Raw genomic sequence first — 26,859 nt, 5'->3', positions numbered from 1 at the left:
GTAAATCGCTTTTTATCAAAAATATTGTTTTTTCGCAAATGAATTCCACAATAGATATAGACTTATTCATGTTAACACAACAGATTACAGAGCAATACAAATATAACCAGAAATGCGCGTGAATGGTTAAAGATAGTAGAAGAATGTAAGATTAATGCTAAATTAGAAACAAGCAAACGATAATACGATCATTTACTTGATAAAAAAATATTACCACCAAAAAGCAAATCGCTAATCCAAATTGACTGTGGGAAACATTATTGGAAAATAACAATAGCAATTTTCTATCGTCACCAGGAAAATCGATTTTTTCATGATACTCAGAGATATTATTCCACACAAATCTAAAATGTATAAACATGGCATTAGAGGTTTAGATTCGCCCTACTGCGAATTCTGTGGTTTGTGGATACCATTAAACACCGTTTAAAAGAATGCGTTGCCTCGTCGGTGATATGGGAATGGTTGAATAACACAATACGAAAAAATTTGAAAATCATTATCGATGATACAGAAACTATATTATCGACAAGTATAGCAGAGAATAATTTTAAATACAAAGCAGCATTGTGGTTGACAGTTGAAACGATGGCATACTGTGTGAGAAATTACGGAAATGGAAATTTGAACGAGTTACACAATAAAATACGCGAAGTTCGATGGAGCAAAAAGTATCTTTTTGAAAAACATTTCAAGCATTTCTTGATATTATTATATATTTGTTAATAGTAGAGTATAAGGGTGCAAGATTGGTTTTGAAAACTGATTATATACTGAGCAGAATTCTATGTACTAAATAGATTTTGTGATAATAAATCTTTTAAAAAAATGCGGCTTCTATGGGACATGCAACTATAAATACATTAGCTCAATTATACGTGCAAGGAACTAAAAATCAAAGCAATTTTTTTTTTCAACTGTTTTTTGAGTAAATTTCCAAGATTGCAATTGGAACTTTTCATTGTTCCTAGTCCCTAGTTCTTTTTGATAAAACACCTCATTCAAGAAAGTTATAATGAGGAATAATTTATCACACAAAAATCTATTGTTTAAATTTGAGGAAACACCTTACTTGTTACTTGAAAATACGAAAATTTCATAGAGATTGACAGAGATTCCTACAGATACTACCTAACTAATACTTTGTTTTGCTGTTGATATTGCGTGCAATGCGTCCATGCATTATAATTACGGTCTAAAATATTAACTGACGCAAACATCTAGAATACGTATATCATAATAAACATTGTTCCTGCTGACCCATTTTATAACACCCTTTTATGAAACATAAGATTCTTGCTCATTTTAAATAGGCGTGAACACTAGTTTTCTTGAACCCGAAACTGAGCCATTCATTTGCTCATTAACGCGCAGAAACCCCTTCCCGCCTCCCATGCTCTTGAAACTTTCACCTGCTGTTTAAACGATTTCCACGCAAAATAATACACAAATGAACAAATCGTGTACGCTGATGTCTGTAAATTAATTATCGCCACAAGCGTATACCTAATTTTACTGAATATGTGGACGAAATCTAAAATTTCGTTTTAAACTTGTAGGATTAAGTTAAGTTTGCATATCAGATGCCTCTGATCATTATAAAACTCTCTATACGATGATACGTAAAAAGTTTTCCCAGCTTGCTCCGAGGACCGAGTACTTTTAGTTTTGCAGGTAGTGTAACAATACTCTATAAGCTTGTAAGCATTACCAAGCAACTTGCATCAAATCTTCAGTAGAAAATCATATAAGCTTGAAATAAGCCACCAGTGCAATTCAAATCAATCGCTCTGCCGCTTGCCAGACGAAAACAAACCAGATCACACGCCAGTGAGTACACCGCAGCGACACTGGGGCGCGCGCGGTGGTGAATTTATCTGAGCGCGCCACAGAGAATTTCAAGAGCAAGAGAGCACGGTTATCTCGCACCCAACTACCCCAACGCCAGCGCACACTTGAAATCGGTCTATACAGCTCCGAAAGAAAGAGCGTTCTGTTTTTTTCTGTGGTGTATGATATTGTATCCTCTGTGTACACTGAAAATCAAAGTTACCTATTTTTTGGGTTAAATTTGCTCACTGGGAAGTTTATACATGGGCAACCCAAAATTAGGTAGAAATTTGAACATGGCGATTACCCATAATTTGAGTTGGTCGCTGTGAACTTCGCGTTGGGTAGGAATTGAATAATGACGTCTACTCAAATTCAAGTTCATCGCTTTGTACTTATATTTTGGGTAGCCCATTTCAAACAAAGTAGTAGGTAATGTTTTTGACAGCCATTGTTATTGTTGTGAATCAAATTGCATGAAATGGTTCTGGAAAAGAATGGTAATTATAATACATAATGCAATAATTTCAATTAAAATTAATGGTTAATTTATTTCAGCCTAGAAACTTAGGATAAAGCAATTAGCGCTGGATCTAAAACATGAGTCGGTGAGTACTGAAACGTTGTTTATTTTTTGCTTGTGGGTTCGTGTTGAGTTGCTCATAGCACTTAAATAGCGGCACCGCATCATTCCGAAACCCGATCGGACCTCGAAAGACACATTGAACTCATGATGGGACGTTGATGATTCATATTTTTGGAAATGTCTGAAATGCATATCGCTAGAGTTAAAAAAGAATATAACTACTAGAGGGCAATGGCAGCGGCTAGCGGTGATTAAATATTTTCTCGCTCTTACATATGATGGGCCCATTAGATTGACATTTGTTGCCCCTGACACACGCAGGTTAAAGTAATGAGTAACAATAGCAGCTACAAAGTGATACAGTTTGGTAATTATATACCAAATGTTCCAGGCTGTAACAATTCTAATTAGAGTCTATTGATCAAAAGCAGGCAAAAGCTCAAGCGGTGTGAATTTAGTAAACAGGGTAATTCTAAAAGATGCGACGAAATGTTGAATGATAAAAGGTCGAATATAGCAAATGATTGAAAATAACAAAGGTTCCAATGTTACTAAAGGTTCAATGAAAAAAGGTTAAAATTCAAAAAAAAAAAGAATAATTTATTCTCACCGTTATGATGCGTCACCTCACCTAGTTTGGTGAGGTGAGAGCGAAAAAAGCGGTCACCGCAGTCACTTAGGTGACTATAGTCACCCAAGGTGACAGAAGTCACCTGGAAGAGCGATTCCAATAATCATTTTGAGTGACGACGGTCACCGAAAGATGGAAAAAAGTGACCAAATTCTCACCTAAAAAATGTAGGTGATTAGAACCAAAAAGTGTTGCGTTTACTTTCAGATTTTTTTTTGAATTTTCGGGTAACATTTCTTTTTGGATAATGGCAGTTGGGAAGTTTCTGAATGGCGTAAATTGATGATAGGCGTTTTTTTGAAATTCAAGATGGCGGCTTCTGGTTACAACAAACACTTAAAACCACCGTTAATATAGGTGTCATTTGAAAGGTAGTGTTTAGTAGAAGGTAAAAAATGATGGTTCCAGCCATTTAAAAATGCAAGATGGTGAATTCCGATTATCACAAAACACTGCAAACCACCATCAGCATGGGTATCATTTGAAAGTTAGTACCGTGCAAGACCCATCTACCGATCAATTAACAGCGATTTCTACTTCCAACGCTCTTTAAAAAACAATGTTAAAAGGCATTTCAATTCGATCTTCTTTTTCAACTAGAATATTTAATCAACTATCAATAAAAAATACGCAAGTTTGGAAAAGAATTGGCAGACAGTGCAAAATAGCCGAAAAGCCCAACATTTCTAGAGTACCATTCACCGATCACTACAAGTAATAGATATCCATTTGCCGAAAATTCTAGGTTTATAATTTTTTATTACCGACAAATTAGGTCCAAACATGTGTTGCAGACTTTGTTCATTCGGTTTGTGTATAATTCACTTAGAAATATTGTCCTTACACAGTTTTATTAACAGTTGGCTTTGAGTTAAGAGAAAAAAAGCTGCGGATTTAATACAGCATTCAAATATAATTATTTGGAAAAATATGAAAAGACGAATAATGAAAGTGTATATTATATTGATGTTCTACGTACTATTTCCATATTTCACTTTATTTATAATATCTAAATCCCGGCAATATTCGAGTCAAAACAATTTCGCCATCAAATTGATCGGTAAATGGAGGCCTATCGTTGGATGGGCTCTGCACGGTAATTAGTAGATGGCAAAAATTGATAATTGGCGCCATTTTGAGTTCAATGATGGCGGCTTCCGGTTACTACAAAACATTGAAAACCATCATCAATGTGGGTATCAATTAAAAGGTAGTGTTTCGTAGAAGACAAAAATTAATGATTGGCGCCATTCCGAAATCCAAGATGGCGCACAGTGGCTGGAGGCTGGCCAAAACCTCAAAAAATTATTTTTGAGATATTGATATTTTATATTTTTCCTAAATTTCTCATGTATTGAATGATGTATATTCAAAATTTTATGATTATTGGATAAGAACACGATTTTTAACATGAGTTTAAACGTAGCAAAGTCCGGACTTTTTAATGATTTTCATTTCCGAAACCACCATTGCTCTGTTCACTTCAAATGCATGTTGCTCTTCTGATTTTGGTTCGATTTTAGCACAACTAGTTTCATTGTGTAGAGGAACGAAAGAACTTGGTTAGTGCGTAAAATACATTTGGTAAATTTGCTTGGAACTATGTCTTTTTCGTTTAAATATGTTTGAGGTGGTCAGATCAAAAATACTTTTATCACTAATGTATTCCGTACAACTTTCGGAATCATTTCGGAACGGTCACATAGTATACATTCTATGGGAAATAACCTCTACTTTTCGAATATCATGGTCTCGTTCTGCGCCTAGGTGCGCAAAAAGGTTTAAGGAGATTTTGAAGATTTGTTGCTGATATGGAGGCACATGGTGTTTTGTGTAAAATAGTTAGACAATCTACAGTAAACCAACACGTTATACAATGGATTTAAAGTAGTGTTCTTCATTTTTATGATATCGCTGACATTGGTGAACAGTAACGGAAAATCTATTATGAAAACGGGACCATAGTTATAAGAAAGGTTCAATGACACTGTAGGGAAAAATGCATTTAATATTTTACTACTTTTGGCATCAATAATGAGCTCAGCACCTCAAAATTAATTAGGTAACATTTGAGGTTTTGTCCGACTTTTGTTTGAAGACCCGCCACTGTGTGGCGGCTTCCGGTTGCCACAAATCACTGAAAATCACCATCAATATGGGTGTCATTCGAAAGGTAGTTATTAGAAGAAGGCGAAAATTGACGATTGGAGCCATTTGAAATCCAGGATGGCGGCTTCCGGTTACCACAAAACATCAAAAACCATTTTTTTTATTCATTTCGTTTATTTGATAGGCACAAATGCGTTAGCTTGGCGGTGCCGAATTCTTTTGTTTTTACATTTTGAATATCTTAAAACTAGGAGGTTACAATGTTGAAATATTTTTTTTATAAAAGAGAAAAAATTTACAGCTATCTTAAGACTAGAAAAAAAATTCTATATATAAGAGAGGGGGCAAAAGATTTTTTTTTATGAAAAATTTTAAAACAAGGAATTCAATAGTAATAGTTTTTTAGGAAATGTTTGCAGTTATCTTAAAACTAACAATATAGTTTGGTACACAAAAGGGGGAGCAAATATTTATGAAAAATTTCACAGATGTTTTAAAACTAGGGATACAATTATATTTACAAGATGGGGGACAATAGTTTTAACAAAGAGTAGAAATTACAACTATCTTAAAACTAGGAATACGGAATACAAATTTGATTTTTTATCGGAGACTTATGCTTGTTCATTTCCAAAATCGGTGTAGAAGTAGTTGTATCAAGGACAGGGGAGAGAAGGCGTAGATGGTGACCGGTAGAGAAGAGCAAAACTTGCAACTTTCGGGCAAACGGGAGATCAGCGAAACAAATTTGCGCCTCAGTCTAGTACGTCGGATTGGCGGATGGTATTCTTCGGACCCGCGGGGAATCCTTCAAAGGGAATCCTTCGGACCTCGAGTCGCTCTCGCTTCAGATTCCGTAGTGATAAGGGCGACAGCGGTTACATAGTGGCAGTCTGAAGCTTATCGGTTCCACACGGCAAGAGGAAACTTCTAAAAACGAGAAATAAAAAGAGAGGGGTTAAATTGGGATATTTATCGTTTTTATGAAAGTATAAATAAGGGACATATAGGGGAAATCACGAGTTGCCAGCATATCTCGGACTGGGACATTGGGTGGTCTACCTCGGGCCCGAAGGGAATCCTTTAACTGAGACCTGGCGTCCAAATACCCGGCGCACATCCAGACAACGTGCTCGATGTCATGATAGCCCTCGTCACAAGCGCACAGACTACTCTCCGCAAGCCCAATACGCCGCAAATGTGCATCTAAGGTATAGTGGTTGGACATAAGTCGGGACATTACACGAATAAAATCCCGATCAACATCCATCCCCCTGAACCAAGGCTTCGTTGATACCTTTGGGATAATGGAATGTAGCCATCGTCCAAGTTCACCATTGCTCCACGAGGTTTGCCAACTGTTGAGTGTCCTCTGACGACAAATACTAAAAAATTCGTTGAAGCAGATTGGTCTTTCGTATATGTCACCATTTAATGCGCCCACCTTTGCTAATGAGTCGGCCTTTTCATTGCCCGGGATAGAACAATGAGAGGGGACCCAAACAAAGGTAATCTGATAAGATTTTTCAGATAACGTACACAAGGACTCCTGTATCTTCCCCAGAAAATACGGGAATTGCTTTTTAGGCTTCACCGCACGAAGAGCCTCGATAGAGCTGAGGCTGTCCGAAATGATGAAATAGTGATCTGTGGGCAGAGTGTCGATGATCCCAAGGGTGTACTGAATTGCAGCTAACTCTGCGACGTAAACTGAAGCAGGATCATTGAGCTTGAATGAAGCGGTGATAGTATTGTTGAAGATACCGAAGCCAGTGGACCCATCGAGATTTGATCCGTCAGTGTAGAACATTTTGTCACAGTCGACTTCTCGGAATTTATTATAAAATATATTGGGGATCACTTGAGGCCGTATATGGTCCGGGATTCCACGAATCTCTTCCTTCATGGATGTGTCGAAGAATACAGTAGAATCAGAAGTATCTAGGAAACGAGCACGGTTGGGAGTATACGTAGAAGGATTAATGCTCTGTGCCATGTAGTCGAAGTACAAGGACATAAATCGGGTTTGAGAATTAAGCTCGACGAGTCTCTCGAAGTTTTCAATCACCAACGGGTTCAGAATGTCGCATCGGATGAGCAATCGATATGAGAGTTCCCAAAATCGATTTTTTAGCGGAAGAACGCCCGCCAGCACTTCGAGACTCATCGTATGGGTCGAATGCATGCAACCCAAGGCAATGCGCAAGCAACGATACTGGATTCTCTCCAGTTTGATGAAGTGTATGTTCGCAGCGGAGCGGAAACAGAAACACCCGTACTCCATCACCGACAATATCGTTGTTTTGTACAACCTGATCAGGTCTCCTGGGTGAGCACCCCACCATGTTCCAGTTATTGTTCGGAGAAAATTGATCCTTTGTTGGCATTTCTGTTTCAGATACCTAATGTGACATCCCCAGGTACCTTTAGAGTCGAACCAGACCCCGAGATATTTAAATGGGAAAACCTGGTTGATCGTTGCACCCATTAATAAAAGCTGGAGTTGCGCCGGCTCACGCTTCCTAGAAAAAACAACCAACTCAGTTTTCTCCGTGGAGAACTCAATACCCAGCTGAAGAGCCCAAGCAGACAAATTGTCCAAGGTATTTTGTAATGGTCCTTGCAAGTCGGCAGCTTTGGGCCCTGTAACAGAGACCACCCCGTCGTCTGCAAGTTGCCTTAGCGTGCATGAATTGGCAAGACAATCGTCAATATCATTCACGTAGAAATTGTAGAGCAGGGGACTTAGACATGAGCCCTGGAGAAGACCCATGTAGCTAAATCGCGATGTTGTTAAATGGCCATGCGAAAAGTGCATGTGCTTTTCAGACAACAGGTTTAGCAAAAAGTTATTTAAAATTGGTGAAAGACCATGCTGGTGCAGCTTCTCTGACAGAATGTTGATAGAAACTGAGTCAAAAGCCCCCTTAATATCCAAGAAGACTGATGCCATCTGCTCTTTGTTAGCATAGGCCATTTGGATTTCTGTAGAAAGCAACGCAAGGCAATCGTTCGTCCCTTTGCCTTTGCGGAAGCCAAATTGTGTATCTGACAGTAAGCCATTTGCTTCAACCCAATTGTCGAGGCGAAACAAGATCATTTTCTCGAACAACTTCCGAATTCAGGACAGCATTGCAATCGGCCGATACGAGTTGTGGTCGGAGACTGGTTTTCCTGGTTTTTGGATGGCGATGACCTTCACTTGCCTCCAGTCATGAGGGACAATGTTACCCTCAAGAAACTTGTTAAATAAATTCAACAAGCGCCTTTTTGCAGTGTCAGGCAGATTCTTCAGCAAGTTGAATTTGATTCTGTCTAACCCTGGGGTGTTATTTTTGCATGATAAGAGAGCAAGTGAAAACTCCACCATCGAAAACGGTGTTTCGTTCGCGGTATCGGGAGGAGACGCGGCGCGGCACGTTTTCTCTACCGGGACAGAGTCCGGACAGATCTTCTTGGCGAAAGCGAATATCCAACGGTTTGAATATTCCACGTTCTCCTTGGTACTATTACGGTTACGCATACGTCGAGCCGTACCCCAAAGAGTGCTCATCGCTGTTTCTCTCGTTAACCCGTCGACGAACCGGCGCCAATAACTGCGTTTTTTGGCTTTCATTAAACTCTTCATTCGCCTTTCTAGCGACGCGTACTGTTGATAGCTAGCGGGTAACCCGTCTTCCCGGAAGGCCTTATATGCAGCGGACTTCTCCGCGTACAGCTCTGAGCACTCTTTATCCCACCACAGTGTGGGAGACCGTCCATGGGTATTCGCGCTGGGTACTGGTTTAGTCTGAGCTTGATTCGCACTGTCGAGAATCAAGCCAGCCAAAAACCTGTACTCTTCCACCGGAGGAAGTTCTTGAGTGGATTCGATTTTAACGGATATCGCGGTCGCGTAACTCTTCCAATCAATGTTCCGTGTGAGGTCATACGAGGCATTGATTGTTTTCGATGGTTTTGAACCGTTATCAATTGAAATCACGATAGGCAAATGATCGCTACCGTGGGGATCAGGGATCACCTTCCACATGCAATCTAACTGTAGCGATGTCGAGCAAAGCGATAAATCCAACGCGCTTGCGCGTGCTGGTGGTGTAGGAATCCGCGTCATTTCTCCCGTGTTTAAGATGGTCATGTTGAAATTGTCGCAAAGATCTTGGATTAATGTTGATCTATTATCATCATGAAGACAACCCCATACCGTACCGTGCGAGTTAAAGTCTCCCAGAACTAGCCGCGGTGCCGGTAAGGATTCCGTGATATTACAAAGCGTTCGGTGCCCTACCGAGGCTCTAGGAGGAATGTAGATGGAAGCAATGCAAAGGTCTTTACCTTTGATTAAAACTTGACAAGCGACAATTTCAATGCCTGATGTCGAAGGGAGGTTAATTCGGTTGAAAGAATAGCACTTTTTAATCACCAAAAGTACTCCTCCATAGGGATTTTCTCGATCCAGACGAATTATATTAAAGTCGTGGAAGTTGAGATTTATATCGGAAGTTAACCAAGTTTCACATAATGCGAAAGCATCACATTTTAAACTATTTAGTAAAAATTTAAAGGAATCGATTTTCGGGAGGATACTTCTGCTGTTCCACTGTAGAACAGTGATCGAATCGGTGACCTCGTTCGATGACTTAGCCATCGAAGGATACGATCGCTGCAAGGAGGGGCCATTTAGTAGTCAACTGTTTCAAAAATGTTTGCACTATAGGGAGAAAACGTATCAGAAGGCTTTTAAGAGGATCAGTAACATTGAAAGCTGTGAAAATTAAGTCCACTATGTCAGAAAATTTCATTAGTCCGCTACTGGACTGAGTATCTGTTTGAAAAAAGGGGACACTTGGGGTTTCTGGTGTCCCTGGAAGTGGTGGGTACTCCTTGTTAGAATTAATATTTCCAAGTCCTGGAGCAAATTGCTTCGGCTGTAGTGCATCACTTCCGTTGGATTTATTGATTATAGTTGGCGCACTCTGAGGGGACGACACCTTGGCACCCTTACGAGGCAATTTAGGGGAGGCTAGATTTCTCCTCTTCCTGGATTCCCCTGGGTTAACCAATGATGTTCCCTCTTGTGGGTCGTCAGATTCTTGCTCAACGCCAGCCAAAAGAGCAAAGGAATATTCGGAAGGGACAGATGGCGAAGCATTCTTTAGCATTTCTGCATAAGAGTGCCTCGAGCGATCCTTAAGGGAGCGCTTAACTTTATCCCCGCGCTGCTTGTACGCCGGGCATGACTTAAGAGCATGCGGAGGGCCCCGCAGTAAATACACTTCTCAGTTTCTCCACCGCAAGCGTCATCCTCATGCTCTCCCTCGCATTTGCCGCACCGTTTTTTATTACCACAATAAGTGGCTGTGTGGCCCAGTTGCTTGCAATTGCTGCAGTTCATTACCCGCGGTACAAACAGGTGAACTGGTAAGCGAACCCTATCCAGGAGGACATAGTTGGGAAGAGCAGACCCGGAGAAAGTCACCCGAATCGAGTCTGACGGAGAATAAGTTGTCTTATCATTTTCTGTTTTTGCGGAATACAATTGCTTGCATTCCAGAATCTTCACCTTTTGAAGTGAAGGGTCCTTAAAGCAGCCAACCCCGTACTTCAACAGGTCTTCGCACTTTAGACCCGGTTCGGCGACTATTCCATCGATCTCCACTGCCCTACAAGGCACATACACTCTGAATTGTTTCGTAAAACGCTCGCTGCGAGCAATCTGGTTTGCCTGATCGAGGTCATTTACTAAAACGCGTATCTTATTAGCTCGAACACGTGTTATCTGAGCTACGGCCGGGTAGTTAGCAGTCAGCTCCCGTGATATTTCTAGAATATTGGGCGATTTCGTGTTGGGCCGGAAATACACCACCCAGGGTCCATTTGAACTGGCTGGGTATGTTTTAATACGGGGAGGACTGGGGGAATCAGGGGAGGGAGTAATATCGGGTTTATCCGGTAAATCCATGGGAATATCATTCCCATCCAATGTTCCTTCGCCCTCGGCCATTTAGGCACGAGGATAGCACGTGGTGTAAACGAGAGATGAAACTTGTATTCAGGGGAAAGGGAAAAGTAGACCGATCGGGGAAAGGGAAACGAAAGAAAGAAAAATAATACTTAGCTTATATAGCGGCGTGTCCGGCAATTCTGGTATTCACTTCACCAGCCTGGGCACCGGCGAACAAAGATTGCCTCAAACAATAGTTGACCTTCACTGACAATATATTCTTGTTCACTTTATGCACAGCACCAGAAAACGAACTGCTTCGATCGAGAGCTCGGAGAGTTATGTTCAAAAACCATTATCAATATGGTTGTCATTTGAAAGGTATTGATTAGTAGAAGCCAAAAATCGACGATTGCACAGTGTTTTAAAACGACGTTTTCGTGCTCAAAATTAATAGCGTCTAAACCGTTGATTTTAGAGGTATAGTTTGTTCGGAGAAGTTGTCGTTCTTATGATTGCGCATCCACAGAAGTATACCGTTTAGTGATTAATTCACCTATAAGTGATATACGAAATTTATTTTCTGAACTAATTAAGATAGATACTTTGTGTCTTCGGCAAAGTTGTAGCAAATGCCATTACAAAAGAAATTGCTGAAGAGATCATATATCTAGCTTTAATAGTTTACGAGTTATGGAACAGATTATATGAAAGACCCCTTAAAATTAAATCTTCTACAAAGTTGTTTGCGGTATCGAAACACATATTTTTGCCGAACATAGTAAATTCCTATCTGTTGAATTTAAAAAGATATTCCAAATTTTACGATTTTTTTGGGTAACTTCCACCTTAAATAATTCGTTAAGGAGCAAACAACATCATAACATACTGAAAGTACTAGCTTTTTGCTTCCATAGAGTGGCCTGATTGTTAATCGACGTGATTCTCCCCAAGTGTTATATTCAATACAATATGCCATCGCAGTGGTATAAAATGAAATATTCAAGCGCACTTCGACAAACAGCTTCATGTTTTTATGGTAAATTGCATAAAACATATTCATAGATATCCAAAAAAGGAAAAGGGAACTTTGACCACAATCAAGATCAAAGTACGAAACGTAGCATATCGTGCGTTCGAGAAGTGTGTCACGTGAAATTTAAACAACCAGTGGATACTGGTAAGCTTGAAAAAACGATGGAAATCCATAAGGTTTATTAATGTCTTTCGTGACATTTATAATGGAGCTTGATTAACGTCACCTGTTCACAATGTGTCGTGACTGAATCTCGGGGATGGCTAAAAAAGTATAAAACGATTTTTAGAAGACGCCAAAGCTCCTCTAGCGGAAGAAGAAAGCTTTGAAGATGACGGAGAAAACGATTATTCAAAATAAATTTATTTATCTGTTTATTAAACACATCCAAAACTACACTTTGTTTTTTGAAAGGCAAACCATATGCATTGCTTATTATAGGCGAACGTGTTCTATGCAATTTACCATAAAAACATGAAGCTGTTTGTCGAAGTACGCTTGAATATTTCATTTTATACCACTGCGATGGCATATTGTATTGAACATAACTCTCGGGGAGAATCGCGTCGACTAACAATCGGGCCACTATATGGAAGTAAAAAGCTAGTACTTTCAGTATGTTATGATGTTGTTTGCTCCTTTTTGCTCCTTAACGAATTATTTAAAGTGGAAGTTACCCCAAAAAATCGTAAAATTTGGAATATCTTTTTAAATTCAACAGATAGGAATTTACAATGTTGGGCAAAAATATGTATTTCGATACCGCAAACAACTTTATAGAAGATTCCAAGAAGATACGAGAACGGCTAAAAAAGTTATCACGAAAAAACTAATTTTAAGGGGTCTTCCATATAATATGTTCCATAACTCGTAAACTATTAAAACTAGATATATGATCTCTTCAGCAATTTCTTTTGTAATGGTATTTGCAACAACTTTGCCGAAAACACAAAGTCTCTATCTTAATTAGTTCGGAAAATAAATTTCGTATATCACTTATAGGTGAATTAATCACTAAACGGTATACTTCTGTGGATGCGCAATCATAAGAACGACAACTTCTCCGAACAAACTATACCTCTAAAATCAACGGTTTAGACGCTATTAATTTTGAGCACGAAAACGTCGTTTTAAAACACTGTGGATTGGCGCCATTTTGAAATCTAAGACGATTGACTTGGTTTGTTTTATAGAGCCCATCAAACGAATTTTCATGCGAGAGGTGACAGAATGGGGTCAATACACTGACAAAATCGGGGGTAGACTGAATCAGGCACAGACAATATCGCCCAGTGAGTACATTTTCTAGCAGAGACCGCTCTGCTAGATTTCTGTAAGTCTTGGTTTGGCAGCCCTCAGTTTCACTCGCGTTTTCTGGCAAATTTTGACAGGAACCGAGCTAAACCCTGGCATAACTCGGACATAAACTGTGTAAAGATCCTGGCAATTCCTACCTGGTAGAATTTAGCACGAATCGAGCAAAACATCTGACAAAGATGTGGCAGGAACCGTACAGAGATCTTGGCCGTACATTTCTGGCTCGATTCTGGATAAAAGTGAGCAGCATCGGTTGGTTTAACCGCTTCTGTCAGAAACAGTTGTTGCATTTGAGCGAATTCGTTGCCAGAATTCTCGCACAAATCGCACAAAATGCTCGCAGAAATTCTGTCAGCATCAATTTCGCTTTGTTCAACTTTTGCTGACTTTCTGCTTACCACGTTGACCGGGCGGTGGCTGATAATATCGGGTCTTCCCTATATTTCTAAGTGCTTCGATAACTATGTTTCTAGAATCATCCATTTCATAAACTAGCATTCGGTGAAATGGAAATCGTGGTACTGACGCTCTTCCTTTTTTCAAATCATCTATTGCTTTTAACCCTTTCATGTCCAAAGTTTTTCTAGTGCATGTAGGGTTTCAAAACTATTTTTCCTTGAAAACAGTGAGGTTAAGAAACACGAAATCTTTTTTCATAAAGATAGGAGCTTCCCTCGCAGCGCTAGAAGCTGCTCAATTTCTACCTTCTAATGGTCAATTCCCCTAGAATATTCGATTTGAAACAGATTTTGCTTAGTGACCGCACCCCACAACCCATAACTCTGGAATCGGAAATCGGATCGAGATGAAATTTAATAGCCATTTACGGGGATAAAACACCTTTCATTTGAGACCAAGTTTGGTCGAATCTCCGAGAAACAAATGAGACTGTTATTCTGAATTTGGATACTTCCGCCGGGGCTTCCGGAACCGACGATGGTGGCCAATGTGACCAAAAAGACTTTTAATGGCTGTTAGTGACCTAGTACTACAAATCTAAGTAGATGTGGCACCATTTTGAAAAAGTTTTCACCATTATACATTCATTACAGAATTTTGAAAATCGACATTGTCTGCGTAATCGTACTCTTCACTCTGCAATTCCGGAACCGGAAGTCGGATCCATTATAAATTCAATAGCAGCCTATAGGAATGTTGTACCTTTCATTTGAGACTAAGCTTATGAAAATCGGTTCAGCCATCTCTGAGAAAAGTGAGTGAGATTGTGGTCACATACACACACAGAATTGACGGATTGAATCGAATGGTATATGTCACTCGGGCCTCCGGGTCTCCGTTTAAAAGACGGTTTTCAGAGCAGTTTTCTATTGATAAAGGCAAAACGTAAGTCGTACGAATAAGTTATAGCAAATAGTGACACATTTTACACTTTTATAATTAGTGGCTCATGTCCCTTCAGATTTGACCGCACTTTCCGCTTGATGACGTCCCAGTTTGATATTTCTTTTGAGTGTTTTGAGAAAACTGAGAAAACGAAAATCGTCAACGCAGGCCTATCCTCGCATCGTTGTCCGGAGTAGTGGGATATGTAAGGATATTTATTATTTTTAATCTAGTCCTGTAATTTAATTCTATTAATCGAATCGTATATTTAAAGCATCAATACCCCCAGGGTTGAAAAATTGATTCGGTTCTGTGACTCCGAATCTAAAGACTATGGCGTGCGGCATCGAAGAATTTATTCTGTGCATTTTAGGTCGTCTTGTTTCAAACACCTATTAAATCTATCTAAAGGGTAAATGTTGCAAAATTACACAAACTAAACATTAAAAATCTGACACGTTTCATTTTGTAGATGATGATCGAGTTGCACTTTTTGTTGCCAACGAACGGAAAACAGCGACCAGTTGCTGCATTTGCTCCACCACCCGTTTTTTCTAAGAGATCAGAGATGTGTATTTTCGCTCTGCAGTTTGTTGCTTTTAACTAAATAGTTGAAGAAATTTTTCTCCTCAAATTATTTGGTAAGTAAATAAGAACAGTTTTGCATGTAATATAAGTTGTTATCGTGGGCGTGGAAACGACATTTATTCACTATTACTTGTGGATACACTGGAAGATAAACCAATGGCGTTTTTGTTTTTGACTCTGCACTACACCAGTGTAGTCGGTGCTACACTCATTCAAACCTGAGGGTTATCAGTTTATCTCTTTTTTTGCATTACACCGGTGTAGTACCAAGAAAAAACGAAAGCGCCATAAGACTAATTTAATTTCTACCACTTTTTATAGATCATTTCTGCTGCCTCTGCACTCCTTGCTGTCGTTCGATTCCGTTCACGTAGCTTCGCCGTGCTGCCTCGTGGATCGTCAACTCGTTGGTAGCGAGCCGCGTGGCTTGTTTCGATATTCCACCTGTTGCTATGGGCCTTGGTTGCGTTTAGATGATCTCGCATCTGCGTGGTGACTTCAGGTATGGTTAAGATGATCGGCTGTGGTATAACGTATATATAATAACATTTTTTGCAGAAACTATTCAGTCATGTCAAACTGAGGCTTCCAATAGTCAACACCGGTGAAACAACGTCATCTCGGTTATTGACTTCAGATACATCGAGCAATACGGAACATTTGAACAAGACTGTAGCTTACCCGAGCTCCGAGCCGCTACAATTCCATTTGACTTTAGTCATACCGGCTGAAATATAATATAGAATTCTGGCTGTCTAAGAGACAAGTATTTTAATTGTGCATTCATTTTTTTTGTTTTTTGTTGATGATTAATTCATTTCAAATATATTTGTAGTTGGGACTGTGGCCACATTTGCAATTATGGCGCCACTGACATATGAGCAAGCGTATGGGGGATAGACCACTAATGAATAATTGTTCTTAAACCTGAGGGGTAACCACCCATATTGATGGTGGTTTTAAGTGTTTTGTTACCAGCCGCCATCTTGAATTTCAAAATGACGCCAATCATCAATTTTCACTTTCTACTAATTACTACCTTTCAAATGACCCTCATATTGATGGTGGTTTTCAGTGTTTTGTGGTAACCGGAAGCCGCCATCTTGGATTTCAAAATGGCACCAATCATCGATTTTTATCTTCTACTAATTACTACCTTTCAAATGACACCCATATTGATGGTGGTTTTGAGTGTTTTGTGGTAACGGAAAGCCGCCATCTTGGATTTCAAAATGGCGCCAATCATCAATTTTTGCCTTCTACTAATTACTACCTTTCAAACGACACCCATATTGATGGTGATTTTCAGTGTTTTATGGTAACAGGAAGCCACCATCTGGGTTTCAAAATGGCATCAATCATCAATTTTCGCCTTCTAACAATTACTACCTTTCAAATGACCATCATGTTGATGGTGGTTTTCAGTGTTTTCTGGTAACCGGAAGCCGCCATTTAGGATTTGAAAATGGCACCAATCATCAATTTTCGCCTTCAACTAATCAATACCTTTCAAATGACACCCATATTTATGGTAGTTTCAAGTGTTTTGTGGTAACCGGAAACCGCCATCTTGGATTTGAAAATGGCGCCAATCATCAATTTACTGCTTCTACGAATGGCTACTTTTCAAATGATACCCATATTGATGGTTGTTCTTAGTGCGAATGCCAAGCATCCATATAATATATATTGGAAACCTAAATTTTGGGTTATCCGAACGTTACAGAAATTTTGGGTTATCCGCTCGTTATAAATTTTGGGTTATGCGCTCAGTACTCAAACTTTGAGTTATCCGCTCTTTACTCAAAATTTGGGTTATCCGCTCAGTACTCAAATTTTCGGTTATCCGCTCAGTACTCAAATTTGGGGTTATCCGCTCAGTACTCAAATGTTGGGTTATCCGCTCGTTACTCAAATTTTGGGTTATTTCATCGTTACTTAAACTTTGGGTTACCCGCTCTGTACCCAACGCTTGGGTTATCTGTAACCCAAACTATGGGTAGTCCTCACACTACCCAAAATTTAAGTTCAAAGCTTGTTACCCAAAAGCGAGGAGATGCACTTTAGCCCATTTTGGGTAGGATTCTACCCAAAATTAGATAACGGCTGGTAAGCGTGTAGGCTGAACAAGTAGCGCGAATTGCAGAAGAGAGATCAGCTAAAGTTAGTCTCAGCAGAGAACCTGGAAGAGGTCGTCGATTTCGGGGCAAACCCCGCATTCGCTGGCTCAGTGCTATAGAGGAAGACGCGCGTGCGGCGGGTGTTTAAGGAGGCTGCAGCATGGCGACCGAAAATTGAGTAACCTGAAAATCTAGAATTCATTCGGTAATGATTCCGAGCACCCATATTGTTCGAGCACGATGACGATATATTTACGTATTTATGAATTTATGTATTTATGCATTTATGTATTTATGTATTTATGTATTTATGTATTTATGTATTTATGTATTTATGTATTTATGTATTTATGTATTTATGTATTTATGTATTTATGTATTTATGTATTTATGTATTTATGTATTTATGTATTTATGTATTTATGTATTTATGTATTTATGTATTTATGTATTTATGTATTTATGTATTTATGTATTTATGTATTTATGTATTTATGTATTTATGTATTTATGTATTTATGTATTTATGTATTTATGTATTTATGTATTTATGTATTTATGTATTTATGTATTTATGTATTTATGTATTTATGTATTTATGTATTTATGTATTTATGTATTTATGTATTTATGTATTTATGTATTTATGCATTCATGTATTTATATATTTATATATTTATGTATTTATGTCTTTATGTATTTATGTGTACCCTTAGAACCTAATCGGTAAATCTGGTAAATGTGAAAGAACGAGTATGCATTGTTTCAGAAGCTCACTTGGTACCAGAAAGGTCCCGCTTGGCCTAACATGGTGAATTCTCAGCACTGAATGTCTTAGATGATGGAATAATATAAAGGAGATGTCCCTAAGCCGGACAACGTTTTTCGCTTTCAGTATATATTCCATTTCGCGAATACTCGGTCGAAATGCACATAAATTGATACCCAAAACCATGGGGTCAGCGCAATGATTTTTCGCCAACTTCACGGTCCTTCGTTCTCAATACACTAGCTCTAGCCAATGTCAGTTATTGTTCATTATTTGTTATTCTGGGGTGTAGCCGCTGCAAGCATTCAGTTTCTAGTTTGGTTTTTCTTGTAAGTTGTTCTTTGGCTCTCAGCACCGAACCAACCGTGCCTGTCAGAGTTTATAGTCAGTCATACTGCTCCTCTGTGATCGACTCCAATGATGTCGCTGTCGATCGCGAAACCAAAAAGATATGTGAGATCCTGAGATTATAGTTCCATTCCTTTGTACATCAGATCTTATCACATCTTCTAGTAATATGTAGCTTTGGTATTGGTACCGTTGCGAAACTTGACCTTGTAGTATACACCACTCTTTGTAAGCTACCAGAGAAACTAAAAACCGAATATACATATTAATCAAGTACAGCACATTCTTATTACATATCTTGTGCAACCAAATAATATCAAACCTAACTTACCTACCGAAACAGGGCTATGACTAGGGTTCGCAGTACCGACCCTTTTTGGCGAGAACCGGTACTACGGTACTGAAGCCCTCAGTACCGGTAGTACCGGTAAAGTACCGGTACTCGCATATTTCTTTAAAAAATTCGAACAAAGGTTCAAACTGAAATTGAATACTCAAACTTATTCTCAGATGATTGATTTGCGCTGATCAAAAAACATGTTTATTGTTTTTAATTGCTTCGGAATGGCAAGACTAATTTCACAGAAGATATTTTTCGTATAGGGCACCTTCTTTTATTTCGAAATCTAGGCCACTTTGAAATCAATAACTGTTAAGTGGTGCGACTTTCGACTTGAACAGATGGTAAATGTATGAAACCCTATTAACAAAAGTATATCAAAGCGAGAATGGCAGTAAATCCGAGCAGGTTAATCGCATTGCCTCTCTTGCTTTTCTGAAAATTGGTTTCGACCTTTATGTCGTTTGCCTACTATTCTCTAATGCATATCAAGGCTCCTTGCTTTCCTGTAAACTATGGAGTTTTGCTGAATTTTCATATCACCAATAATTAAAAATCGCCCCCTTGAAGCAGTTCACCAAGTCTAAAACTGTTAGCTACTAAATCGCTGTTCGTTCTTTTATAGATAAGTGAATAATGGAAACCAATCAGAATGTCGCTAATAAAACTTTAACTTATAGAAATATTATGATGATGGCCCCACCTCATTCCCACACAAAGATGATATCTCAACGATTTATCTACAACGAAAATTAATATAATTAAACGTTATCTTGCAGGCCGACATTTTGAACCAGATCCCCCTGCAGAGTTTACATATTTGTCATCAAAAATTGTATAGTACCGAAAATACCGGTACTGGCTTTTGTTCAGTACCGGTATTGCGGTACCAAAATGGGTCGGTATTCCCGGGATTTTCGGTACCGGTATTACCGGTACCACAACCCTAGCTATGACCATATTTACATGCAGTAAATAAGTCATCGCAAACCCGTACTCGATGCAATTAGTTTAAATACGCTTGGCTCGCTTCCCGACCAAACGCAATGAATAAGACAGTGCGCATGCAATCTCAGGTTACACACGATAGGAACAGTTTTTCGCACTTTCCACCGAGCAGGCGCTTGCCTCGGTGCACAGCAACGCAACCTAAAAACAATCAATAAAATCAATATTGCAGGATAAGCAAGTTTGGTCCTCGCTTCATTTCATGTCTCTTTTAGCTTTAAGGAAGATTGTAATTGTCAGCTAGCATTAGAACCCGAAAAGGGTATATAAGTAGAATTTGGATAATAAACGACATTCACTTGATTTGGTTTGACCCGACTCGGCGGACGCACGTCCATCCCGACAATCGGCTATCAAGCTATAGAGTTAAGAAATAAGCTGGTGTGTTTTGTTCATAGCCAATTATCACACCTTCAGTAAAAAGTCTCGTTCCGCAAAGTTTAATCATACTTAACGAAGTATAAACTTTGCTCATGGCGACCGGACTTTCGAGCCAAAGTGGAGAAAAAATGTTCGATAAGAAAACAGCTCGACCCGCGTGTGATAAGTGAGAATGAAAATCCAAAACCGAACTAGTTACCATTGATGTGAAGTTTTCGTTCAGCAATGTTGAAGCAGTAGCAGCAAAGAAATTGATTGAAAGGACAATCAAACGAATTATTTAGTGAAAACCGATGAAAGATATGAAAAGTAACACATTCTGCAATAAAAAGTGACTGTATATGATTTCAAATTACCAGTGAAGTTTTTGTTCAGTAATGTTGAAGAAGTAGCAGCTAAGAAATTGATTTAAAGGACAATCAAACGAATTATTCAGTGAAAACCGATGCAAGATATGAAAAGTAAGACATTCTGCAATAAAAAGTGACTGTATATGATTTCGAATTATCAGTGAAGTTTTTGTTCAGCAATGTTGAAGCAGTAGCAGCTAAGAAATTGATATTTCGTTGTTTAAAGCACAGAATATTCACCCTCAACAATATGTAAATATTAATGAGTAAAGCCATGTCAAGTGATCCTCGAATTTTTCGCAAAATCGCCGATCTTCATGAGGTACATTTTATTGTATAGGGATTATGGTGAATAGCTTTTGGTATAAATATTTCGCTACAATTCCTTTTTTTCTTTAAGATATTAACCCTTAAACTTTATTGCATGATAAAATTGAAAATTTTATATCTCAAGAACTACTTAAGATAATTCAAAGAATTTTTGCACACTTATGGAATGATATTTGCACTATCTTATAAAAATATTTTTACTTTATAATTGCGTGAATAACGGTACTTTGCATCTATTTAAAATTTTCAATTGTATTTTTTCTTGTGTTCTTCACGCTAAAAATTTTCAAAACGTATGTTAAGTTATGCGGCAATCTTTCACCTTCAATAATCTGTATTTATAATTTTTCATTTTTGTTCCTATCGAGAGTTATGGAGGATTTTGTAACAGTGCGCTGTTTCAACGCACGGCCCACTTTGATGCAGCCCGCGAGAACGTTCATATTGGCAACGTCGCACGTCACTACGTCAGAAAGCGCATCGTGTAGGAAGAGCGCATCGCATGACTAAAAGAAACCATATCTCTCGATTAGCGCAAAAGGGCAAACTTTTCAATACGAATTATCGAAGGTAATTTTTTTCCGGATATTTTGAGATGCGTTAAATTTTTTTGACTGAACTGCACAACGAAAATTATAGTTGTTAAATATATTTTTTATTATTATAATTTAACGCTACTAACGATTAACATCTTTAAAAACACTTTTGTTAGTCAAAATACATCTACGTTATATCCAAATTCTTTTTTAGTCTACAACATTACTATATGAAAGTGGAAAATCTTATGCCAACAGCATTTTATTCCACGTTTTTATTTTCACCGAGTGAACAACGATGTGTCTTTTGAAAAAAGTTTACATAAAATCTGTTGTTCAATCGCATCGATGTTGGGGTTTTTTATCACTATTGCTTCTGTTAATTCTGTTGATTGGTGGTTCTCCAAGTTCTGGTATGATATTATTTATTTTTGTCGAATTTCAATTATTCATCAACGATCTTTATTTCAAAATCCTCGTTACAGTTTTCCGCATGTACCTGTTGAGTCATCGAATATTCCAGTTCCATTACTTTGGCAAACACTATAAGAAGAAAAATTAAACGCGTAAATTTTCCTATATTTTAAACGCGTTATAGAACCCATTACTATAAACATTGGATGTAAAATCGAAAATTTAAGGAAAATTGTGTTTTGTTCATGTCCATATTTATTTTCGTTGTATTTTTTGCGCCCATTACGACATATGCTACACATGTGTTGACCAATATAATTTTTAAATTTATCACTCCACATGGATGCCATAAAAACAAAATACGACGAACATATTTATGATTTTTTTTTAACGGAATACATCATTCGTGTGATCGACCCATATTTATAACATAAATCAATCGAATGTTTTTTGAGCAAATATTGTATATCTTGAGATAATATAGCATTTCGTCCAGTTCTCTCTATATGGGAAACACCCAAGTGCGATCGAAACAAAAACAAACGTCAAAACGTTTTCTCACTCGCACTGATGCAAATTAAATGAGCGCGTAATTTAACGCACGACCCGATGACGCATGGCTGAAAAGGCGCTATGTGGATTTAAGAAAAGATTCACAATCTACCTCTTAGACAGAAGCAAGTGAAAATAAAACGTGGTGAAGTATGTGAATTTGTGAAAAATATGCTAACGCAGATTAAAACATACCCACTGCTCAACTTTGCTCATCGGCTGGCAATAACCGAACGCACTTGTCCGAGGTATTGAGTGACAGAAAATTAAATAACTCTTGAACAATATAATAACGCTAAAGAGCATGCAAATTACTCAGAAAACATTCACTTTCAATTATCCATAAAGAAAAGCTTGTCTTTTTGCTTTAATCTCAGAGATGCCAATTTTGAACATGAGATACGCTCCTTCAAAGCGATGCGCATTAGGACGTTGCGACGTGCGGCATTGCCAATATGTACGTTCTCGCGGGTTGCATCAAAATGGGCCATGCGTTGAAACAGCGCACAGTTACAAAATCCTCTATAACTCTCGATAGGAACAAAAATGAAAAATTATCAATACAGATTATTGAAGGTAAAAGATTTTCGTATAATTTGACATAAGTTTTGAAAATTTTTAGCGTGAAGAACACAAGAAGAAATACAACTGAAAACTTTAAATAGATGCAAAGTACCGTTATTTACACAATTATAAACCAAAAACATTTTTATAAGATAGTGCAAATATCATTCCATAAGTGTGCAAAAATTCATTGAATTATCTTCAGTAGTTTTTGAGATACAAAATTTTCAATTTTATCATGCAATAAAGTTTAAGGGTTAATATCTTAAAGAAAAAAAGGAATTGTAACGAAATATTTATACCAAAAGCTAATCACCATAATCCCTATACAATAAATTATACCTCATGAAGATCGGTGATTTTGCGAAAAATTCGAGGATCACTTAACATGGCTTTACTCAATAATAAAATTAAATTAACCGGAATCACGGATAATAGCGTAGAAACTTTAGGAACAACTAACACAGCACTATGCTTTAACAATAACTCAACACTTAATCATAATTTCCATTTAGTACCATCAAATCTACCCATTCAAGCCGATGGCATTCTGGGTAGAGACTTTTTAACTAATTATAAGTGCCTTATAGACTACGAACATTGGTTACTTACTTTCAATATTCAAAACATACAAATAGCCATACCGATAGAAGATAATCTAGACAAAGGCTTTATATTGCCTAGCCGAAGTGAAGTAATCAGAAGAATACCATTTTTAACCACATCTCAGGATATGGTGTTACACTCTGAAGAAATTCTTCCAGGAGTTTTTTGCAGTAACACTATAATATCAGCAACAAAACCCTATGAAAAATTTGTAAATACTAATAAGAATCCGATATACATAAATTATTCACAATTTAAACCTACTTTAAGCTTTCTAAATAGCAACTCGATTTTAAAAACAAATAATAGCAAAATCAATAACGATAGATGTAACAGAATATTTAACGATATAAAAATGGAACAAATTCCCCCATATGCTCGGGACAAATTTAAGAATCTAATTAATCAATTCCAAGACATTTTTTGTCTCCCAGAGGAACAGGTTACCCACAACAACTTTTACTCACAAAACATCGAATTAAACGACAGGGTACCCGTTTATATTCCCAATTACAAAACAATACATTCACAGCATGACGAAATTCAAAGTCAGGTAAACAAAATGTTGGAAAGTAATATAACTGAACCTTCAGTTTCATCGTATAATTCACCCATTTTATTAGTCCCAAAGAAGTCGAATAATGGACAAAAATGGCGACTAGTTGTCGATTCCAGACAACTAAACAAAAAAAAAAAATTAGCAGATAAATTTCCACTACCGCGGATTGACGATATTTTAGACCAACTCGGTAGAGCAATATTTTCATTTTCAACCAAGAATGGACATTACCAATTCACACGACTACCATTCGGACTAAATATAAGCCCAAACAGCTTTCAGCGTATGAAGACAATCGCTATGACGGGTTTGACACCAAAGCTAGCTCTTATTTACATTGATGATATCGTTGTCATCGGATATTCAACCGAACATCACCTTGCAAACCTAAAACAAGTTTTCGAACGTTTGAGATACTATAACTTGAAACTCAACGCACAAAAATGTAAATTCTCCAGCTCTGATGTAACATATATTGGTCACAAGATAACTATCCCATACCAAAAAACGCAGACGAAGTAAGATTTGTCGCATTCTGCAACTATTATAAAAAATTTGTATCAAATTTTGCAATAACGGCACACCCACTTAACCAACTACTAAAGAAAGATTGTAAATTTATTTGGACTCAGGCTTGTCTTGAAGCATTTAATAAATTACGAAAATCACTATTATCACCTACAATCCTTCAATACCCAGACTTTGAAAAAGAATTCATAATGCATGCAATTCATGTAGACTTTACTCTGAGAGAGTCTCAGACCTAAACAAAACATTCTTTCCACGCTCGCGAGAGTAAAGACCCCGGTGGATGAATCAGTAGTTCATTATGACTCATACTCGGAGGCCTTTACTTTCTACAACAGCGTCGCCGTTTGCTGCTAGCAGCAACAAACTGTGTTTAATTAAACAAAGTGTTTATTCGTTTCCGTAAGCATATGACTTGGAAAGCGCGAGTGCATCAAAATATCAGCTTAGCTTAAGGCTGTAGCTGGTGATGTAACCCAGGAAATTAGCTTCCATGGTGCACCACTTGGAGAAATTTGCCAGGGGTAATGCTGCCCGAAAACTATGGGCGCTGCATGCCCCCTTACTTACTGACCTTGATGTTGCCTCGGAGAGACGCGTCATCAAGACAATTGCGCGGGTTATATATAAAATTTGTGTCAAAAAGTCTTTTGTGTCTTAACTCCTAAGATTGCCATTACAACTTTATGTGTGTTGTTACTATTAGTAAAACGAAAATATTTATAATTTTCCATCATAGGTTTTTCTTTTTAACAATATCCTAGCTTTATGATGGTCCTAGTGTGCACCCCTTTCTGTCCTTCTCGCGGCTCGTCCAATGCTTATACCGGTGTTCTCACCAGTGTGTTGCCTGGCTGCATCCTCTCGGGTCGATAGTGGTTTTCGGGACTTTGATTTCGGGGCACCTCCTCTGGTCCTGCATCCTTCTAGGGGTATACTGTCTTCATGTTTCGTTTATATTTGCACCAGTCAGTGTTTGGTGTTTCTGACTGTGCCTTCCTTCCGCCTTGCTTCGGGGTGTCCAACCACCAGTGTCTAACAATGACGGTGGCTCTCTTTCGGCGCAAAGTCGGTTTTGGTAGTTCCGACTGCGTACAGTGCCTCGTTATCGGGGCGGCTGACTGGCCTACTGATATTCTCGGTCATGTCCTCGTTTGGTAATTCACCGCAGCCGGACGTTATGGTAGTTCCGACTGGGGCAGTTTGTGTTTATTGAACAAGCATCAGTCGAATTGTAGTGTGTCGACTGTGCGGCATGCTTCTTGTTCCTGTATCATCGGTCAGAGTGTAGTATTCCGGCCGAAGTACTTTATAGTTAATCATATGACCGTAGTCGGGTTGTGATGTCCCGACTGTGGCCTTTTCGCTTGTGTTTTGGAGTGAGCCGGATATTGGCTGTACCGACTTCACTCCCTACGTCTTATTCTCCCTTCTAGTATCGTATACTCATTTCATGCCAGTTTGGCTCCCGTTTCTTGTTGTCTTCTGCGGCGCCCCTCAATGGTTCCCGCATCACCTTCGACTGGTTCCATCCTTATCGAACGCGTTGGGTAGTCTAACAATGCTACCTTAATCCATCCTTGTCGAACGCGTTGGGTAGTGCTCGTGTCTACCTTCTCCACAGGGTACACACTACTCTGGACTTCTGCTTCCACTTTATACAAAATCGCCTATTTTTAGTCATTATATTTTTCGTCAATAGACGTGATTTGCTTATTTGTCCTACCGTTTTGATAATTTGACTGTTATAGATTATTATTGTGTTAAAAATATAAATGAACTAAATTTTTTTTTGTTATCTTCAATCTCAACTTTTAATTTACTATATTTATTCAATTATTTCGATTTCTGTTTGTTTTCAATTATTTACTTTACAGTTTAAAATTTGTCGTAAGTGAGATTACTCTTTCTTATAGTTTATTTTAAAATGAAAACCGACTCGGTTTGGCAATCTTCCTAATCTATTCTTGTCGGATATGTATTTCAAGCAAGAATAAGGGTGTTAGTTGTTAGTAATTGCCCCCAATTCCTTCTTTTTCCCCAGATGTGTTTTTTTTGTTCGAGATCTTTTG

Source organism: Topomyia yanbarensis, chromosome 2 (genome assembly GCF_030247195.1).
Source record: "Topomyia yanbarensis strain Yona2022 chromosome 2, ASM3024719v1, whole genome shotgun sequence".
Lineage (NCBI taxonomy): Eukaryota > Metazoa > Arthropoda > Insecta > Diptera > Culicidae > Topomyia > Topomyia yanbarensis.
The sequence above is the reverse complement of the archived record's forward strand: the minus strand, read 5'-3'. Positions refer to the sequence as shown.